Below are 8,090 nucleotides of genomic sequence, written 5' to 3' on the forward strand. Positions count from 1 at the left end.
GAAATTTGCTTTATTTAAATTTTAAACACGCAAAAAAGTTCGACTTACAAAGTTAGCCTTAGGGCGCTTCATTCGTGCCAGGATAATTTTTTTTTATTTATCTGTCCATAAGTACAATTGTTTTTAAAGGAGTCTATTTCTAGTTGATATAGAATTAAAAACAGTGCAATGAATTTTTCATTGTGAACCATATTAATCCGAAACCATTCTTTTATCTCAAGACTTAAACGTTTCTAGTCTTTTTCTATCATATATATAATTTCATGCTGTTTCCAAATATTTTATAAATAAACCTTTAAATGTGGAGAGCTGTGTTTTTATATATTTTTTTTAATTGTATCATTTTTTTAATACCTTATAACATTCAAAAACGGTTTCAAAACAGAATGTGGGATCAAAAGAAAGTTGCATTATATTCCATGAAAATCTTTATTGACAAGTGATTTTTAACAGTTTTTGGTTATTTTAAAAAAAAACACGTACAATTCAGAAAAAATGCATAAATCTTTAAATTAATCAAAAAATCGGTGAAAATAATGTTTAAAGGTTATTTTATATCATTTTTCAAACACATAAATGCTTTAATGTTGGCTTCCAGTACATCAATCGAAATGATCTTGTCGCTCAAGACATAAGCCTCAACATAATGAAGCTCTAGTTAAGTCGCCCAAAAAACTGTTCACAGATTTTGTCTTTCAGTTGATATATTGTTATTCGAGATGTGTTTCAAGTGGCACCGTGATTTTGGAACAAGCTCAACAAATTAAAATCTTCCATTTACATCTTTCAAGAAATACGGTCTTATGATCATCCGTTGGTCCATAGCCCACACCAAACAGTACCTTTATCTTGTTGACGTATCCATTCAAACATAATTGAGCTTCGTCGCTGAAAAAATGTTTTCAACATAAAAGTGGCCACCTTTAGAAGAACCCATTCATCAAAAGTTCAGTGTTCAGGTGGCTTACCCTAATTATTCTATAAATTATTAAACGTGTGGTGTAGTAGCAGATGCCCAATTGCATTTTTAAAAATTCATGGTATATCTAGAAGCCCTGATAGCTATTAGCTTTTAAGTACTGTTTTGTACATTTATGTATAGTTCAATAAATAATAATAATAATTTGTTGTAACACTGGCCAATACAGTTGCGATATGTTATCCTATACGTTTTGATTTTCAAGGATAATTTGTTGGCTTAAAAATGCATACCCTGATTTTCTTAAGATATTGGTTAAAATAAAAACACATTCCCCACTATTTCAATTGAATTACGAACAAGGCATTAATATGTGTAAATAAGAATCTACTTCAGATGTTAAAAATTATATCCTGAAAAAATGTTTATGATCTTTCATTTTCAAACCAAAAGTATTGTCTTACGACAGAAGACTGTTCTAATAATAACATTACAAAAATTAAAATTATATTGTAATAAAGAATTTTAAATTAAGATCAATAAACTTAACAGTAGGGTACCTTATAAATTTATTTTATTTGATTCTTCCATACTGTATTGAAGAATCAGTAACGTTCTCTCGTAAGAAAGATTTCACCTAAGAAATACCTTTCGCCTAAGAAATACCCGTAACGAGCTTTGAAAGATCTGTTTACAGTCCAAAATCTGATACTGATCACAACAACTATCTTCTCGCCTATAATTCTTTCTCTGAATTAAAGGAATCCCTTTATAACCAATACCTTAACCAAATGGAAAATAACCTTCTTTCTGATGCAAGGAAATTTTTCAAGTTTATAAATATCAAAGAAAAATCTGATGGGTTTCCACCTTCAATGAGTTTCTCCAACATAATCTCCTCTGATCCAACAACCATATCAAATCTATTTGCTAATTACTTGAGCAAATCGTATACTGAACATCTGCATGATCCTGATCCACACTACTTTAGTTATTTAGATGGTTGCATCCCTTTCCTCGTTTACAATAACTGAAGAAATGGTACTTGCGAAAATCGTAAGCCTCAAAGAAAACTTTAGCCCTGGTCCTGATGGCGTCCCATCAGTTGTTCTAAAAAAAGATATGCATTCTCTGTCAAAGCCTCTAACTGCATTTTTTGAACTCTCTCTTTTCCAAGGTGTGTTTCCTCCAATATATGGAAAGATTCTTTCTTATTTCCCATTCATAAAAAAGGCAATAAAACTGAAATTAACAATAATAGACCTATTGCTAAACTTTCATGCATTCCAAAACTTTTTGAATGCTTAGTTTATGATTATGTTTATTTCCATTGCAAGACTTTATTCTCCCCCGCTCAACATGGTTTTCTTAAAGGTAGATCCACTACGACTAACTTAATTGAATTTATATCCAAAGTTTTGTCAGCCCTTGAGAATGGCAAAGAAGTTGATGTCGTATACACTGATTACAGCAAAGCCTTTGATAAAATATCCCATAACATAATTTATCTCAAACTAAGAGCTCTAGGCTTTCCATTTATATTTATAAACTGGATAAGCACCTATCTTGCGAATAGATCTTATAGAGTCCTTTTCCGTAACTCAGTCTCTAGTCAGATACATGCAACTTCTGGTGTTCCACAAGGTAGTCACCTTGGTCCCCTTCTCTTCGTCTTATCTATTATCGATGTCCGTCTTAAATTAAAAAACTCAGATATCCTAATGTTTGCGGATGATAAGTAAATTTTTAAGATTATCTCTACTCCATCTGATTGCTTACTTTTACAAAATGATGTTAACTTTTTTTTTTGTTTGGTGCATGCATAATTTCCTAGAGTTAAATGTTGGTAAATGCAAACAAATGACCTTTTCGCGCCAACAAATCCTATCTCATAGAGTATATACTACTTCCTTAATGACGCCGTCAACGTAGTCGATTCTATTAGAGATTTTGGTATTATGTGTGACAAACAACTGAATTTCCATTCACATTTTGACCAAATTCTTAATAGGGCTAATAGATCTCTCGGTTTTATTAAGAGATGGTCAAAAGAATTTTCCAACCCATATGTAACTAAAGCGCTTTACATTTCCCTAGTCCGTCCTCATCTTCAATATGCATGCCAAGTATGGTCTCCCTTTTATAAAAACCATTCACTCAGCATTGAAAATGTTCAAAGACGTTTTGTTCGATTTGCCTTTCGTGGCCTCCCCTGGGATGATATATCCAACTTGCCTCCTTATGCCGATCGACTAAAACTGATAGGTTTGCAGCCCTTATATGTATGACGCAAAAACGGTGATATATTATTTGTTCACCAATTATTAATGGGCAATTAAGATTCCCCGGCACTCCTGATTAATATTCATCTTAACAACCAACCCTCGAAATCTGCGATCTGTTTCTCTTTTCTATATCCCTCATCACCGCACTAATTACGGGCACTTTCAACCAATGTTCAGAATTCTTCGTCACTGCAACGCTGCTATGATAGTCTTCGATTTTCTGAAAGATACCCTTTACTTTTTCCCTTTTTGAGTCCAAATTTTAAGTTTAATAAAATCAAAATTGTTAATTCTTGTACATTAAAGAGCTTTTAAAAAATGTTATATTAACAATCGTCGATTGTCAACTTGAAATTTGGCCAAATTGGCGCATTGACTACCAAAATAGTCAATATGAGAACCTTATTTAAAAAAAAATTAACTACTCTATAGTCAATAGAACAATTTTCGATTGTCAATTTAGGGAAGTCAATATGACAACAAAAGACAACCATAGAACAACTTCGGTAGTCAATACGATAATTTGGTTGTCATATTGACTACCAAAATTGTCTATCGAGGATTGTTAGGTTGACTAGGCAGTAGTCAAATTATATTTCGGTTTTCAACAAAAGTTGTCAAATTTACTACCGTGGTTGTTATATTGATTACTGCAGTTTTATATTGATTATCGCAATTGTCATATTGACTTCCGCATTTGTCGTATTGTCTACATTATTTGTCAATATGACAACCGTATAGTTTCAATTTCCTTCAAACAGTTTTCGTATAGACTTCCAAATTGTAAAAAATTTCGGAACCCAAAATTGACAACCGAAAATTGTTCTATGACTATCGTGGTTATCGGCTGAAATTTGACTAGCAAAAATAGTCAATAGGATGCCTTTTTTCGTTATGTACATAAGAACCACAACTGTGATTTATTACATGTATATTTTAAAATTTTATTCTGATCTAAAATTTTATAGACTCCTCAACAAACAAGAGTGCAGACATATGCACTAAGTGCAAACCAGAAACATTACAGATATCATATAAAAAAACTCAATCAATCAATCCAAAATCCATCAAAGAACAAAATCTTCAAGATAAATTATCCACGAAACTTCAAAACAGTGGAGAGGTACTTATTCTGTACAAAAATATTTCCCTCTTTCTAATGAGAGCAAAATGGACACCTACAATAGATTTTGTTTACAAGTAATTTATATATATTTTTCTTTGAAAGAATTAGCGCACACATCTAACAAAAAAACTTCTAAAACTATTTCAGATTTTTTTTGTTTTTAATACAAACCAAAATATATAATGTCTCCTAAATGAGTCATTCCTCAAAAATCTGTAATTAAAAATATGAACTTATTTTTGTTCATTCTATTTTTTTGTTTTGTTAAAATTCCTTTAGACCGAAATTTCACGCAACCAAACAAAATTTTAATTCAAAATGCATTTCCTGAGTTCTTGTTCGTTTATGAAAATTCACTCAAATAAATTACCGGCATGTTGTGGCGCCAACCTTTAAATGCTCCAATTTATTTCAACCTAATATACTTACCTACCAACCTGTCCTCTACAGCTATAACCAACTGACACATAACGTCTCTTGAATTTTATCAGCTGTTTTATTCATTCGAATGAATCGATGAATGAATGAATTTAGGTTTCCATTCCACTTTGTGAAAACGTAAAAATAAAACTGGGAAATTCCCAGCTTCATTTTCATTCATACTTACTCACCATTTCCCCAAAAAATGCTGTGAGAGAAAATTACTCTCGAATTCATTCTCAGAAAATTCAATTCGATGAACTTTCTCTGAAAGTAAGAACGTGTAAAATGAATCCGAATGAATGTGAATTCATTTTGCCAAATTGAAAAGCTCAATGCTCGAATTTTCCGACACACGGGGATGCTGCCAAGAGAGAGATCTGTAACAATTCAGTCTTACGGTAAATTTTCCACCGGAACGTTTGCATACCAAAAAATCCCTAATATACACGGTGTTAGAAATAAAAGGGAAAATATTGTATTTCTAAAAGATTCCAATCTCAATAGAGGCACCTCTTTACGCTCTTCCTATTCAAAGCAAACCTAGGTCACGGCTGCTAGCGAGTTCCGCCAAAAAAAAGTTGTTTGTTTTTTTGGGAGTTTTGTTTGCAAATCTAATTTTCGTTTCAAAAACGGTTCACAGGGTTTTCGAAAATAATTGTGAAATCTCAAAAAGAACTATTTGTCATATCATAATCTTTTGAATTTTTGTACACAAAACCCAAACCAAAAAAAAAAAATATCTAAATCATGCGACAAGGCCGCGCCAAACTATGAGTGAATTATAAAAATATATAAATACCTACCCTTGTGTCTGTAAATATGAATGTATATTCATTTTGAAAGTGAGACAACATAAATTAAAATTTAAATTAAATTAAAAAGAAAAATTGTTTTAATAATCCTTGTGCCAAAAAAAAGTTTGATAAAAATTTTGTTTTCGTTTTGTTTGAGTGCCAACTTCTGGGAGAAATAATCTCACGCGAAAAACTTGCTAAACAAAATGAATTACCCATCCTGTCGTCTGCGTTCTTAAGTGTTTTTTATTTTGCTTATGGGTTTTTTTTTAACGTCGACGCGACGCGACTACGACGCTAAGGTTTAACAAAAAAATATTAACAAAATTAAGAATGAAAACGTAATGTTTGTTATAGCTTGATATTTATTTTTTGTTTTTAATTTAAGACGAAAAATGAAAATGTTTCCGTTAGTCTCGGTTCGGATTCGTCGATGAGATTTTTTTGAGTGATTGTGGAATTTAAGTTTTTAATGTTAGATTTTTGAAAAAAGTCTCATGGCCATTAATTAGTCTGGTTTGAAAAATTTGAATATTTCTAAAAAGTTATATAAGAAAATCTTCGACAGAAAAAAAGAGTGAAAGTGAAAACACAACCTTGAAAGCTTGAAATAATAAAATAGAAAAGATCGTCCTTGGAATGTTTGTTAATGGTACAACTCGATTGGAAATTCTGCGCGAGTATAACAACTGAATGCAGACAAAAAACATCCTCTCTAAAAAGGACAACATTCATTTACCACTCAGCCAGCAGTCCACACTGACTGCACCACACACGTCTATAGTGCAGTTTTCTATTTTCATTCATCAACTTTGCGGACAAAATCGGTCGTATTTTGAAGGTTTTTCCATTTCACAATGCGGATAAAGGTACGTATCTTTTGCAAGCTAGTCCATGCATAAAGAATGGTTAAGAAGGATACAAAAAAAAAAAACATAAAAAGGACCTGAAGAACATAGAGGTACCTACCTACACTACATTATGTCATATTCTTGCCTATTGTCCTGGCCACAAACGAACGAAAAGTTTTGCGGTTTTTATAAGTAGGCCAACAACTTAGCATGCCATTACCGGTCCGTTACCACCCTTATGTTATGTTAAGTTAAGTTTTCGTTCTTTTTTTTTTGGTAGGTAGGTAGGAAGGTAAATATTCTATTCTCATCCCTCCCTCTTTTCCTCGCCCCTATCGCGTCTTCTGCAATGGTTTAATGTTAAATATATATTTATGTACGTTAGTATGGAAAATGTACGAAGCTGAAAGACTCGTTGATGAATGAACATTTTCATGCCTACTATTAGTGCCTACACACAATTTGTTAGGGTTAGCCTCTTTTTGCCTTAGAGGGTTTAAATGGGTGGCTTTGTCTATCTTATCCTTCTTATTTTATGGTCGGCCTCGACAGTGTTAAGTTAGAAAGACGAAAGAAAGATCTATAGATGCAGATATACCATTAAGATATGTATGTTGTAAAGAGTCTTGTAGAAGGCAGAAATATACAACATCGGTATTGGGTATACCTAAACCTTCTTTGGCACATTTTAGGAGGAGTAAATAATCGTTATTTTTCTTGAAGAGGAATTTTGGTTTTTGGGTGTATTTATGATGGCTTATTTATTACTCTCAAGTGAAAAAGAAGAAGAAGGTTTGTTTTTGCTTTGATTTATAGGCATAAGCTTGTTAGACTGGATCAAATTATGGGGGATGTGTTTTTTTTTAGAGGAAACACGATAGGTAGGAAGGTATAAGGGGTTGGTATGGTAAGTAAGGAGAGGTGTAAGTATAGTTTTGTAAATAAATCGTCCTTGGGATTTAGGAGGCTTGTAAAGGTTTTCAATACGAGATTTTTGTGTTTTGTAAGTTAAAGGGGGTAAGAAAGGTGTTAGAAGTTAGAAAGTAATTGAATTATTAGAGAAGAAGAATTTTGAGAAATGGCATGATTTTGATGGTATTATTACCGCTTATCATATTTTCCTTTGAACGATGTTTTGAGATAAATAATTTGATAAATTTGTTAAACCTTTTGAACCCTTCCGATTTGTTTTTAAAATTTTAAAGTAAAAACATATAAGAAAAGAACTTGTTTTTGTACCTTTTTTCAGACGAATGAAGATGTAGACTGAAAGCAGCAAAATGTTTTTATGTTGCAATACAATTGAAAGTTTATTTCTTACTTTTGAGTGATATTATTTATTATTTTTATTATAATAATTTATTACTTCAGAAAAATAAATGAACAGAACAATATATAAGCTACCAAGGCTCCAAGCTCCTGGCATTGTTTTGCAATAAATTAAGTAAACAAAAAATGTAAAATGATCAGTTAACTTGATTTTACATGTGGTATAATAAAAAAAAAGTGCTGTGGCGTCAAGTAATGTGTGGCAAATATCGAACAGTTAAAAATTACATTTTTATGAAAACTACAAATTAAAGGCTTCGGAGATTATATTGGTTTCGGTTTTTAATAAAAGAGATGAAAATAGAATCGCTTTAGAAAAATGTTATCATCTACTATTTACATGAAGCACTTTCCGACTATTCT

This window comes from Eupeodes corollae, chromosome 1, assembly GCF_945859685.1.
Source record: "Eupeodes corollae chromosome 1, idEupCoro1.1, whole genome shotgun sequence".
Classification (NCBI taxonomy): domain Eukaryota; kingdom Metazoa; phylum Arthropoda; class Insecta; order Diptera; family Syrphidae; genus Eupeodes; species Eupeodes corollae.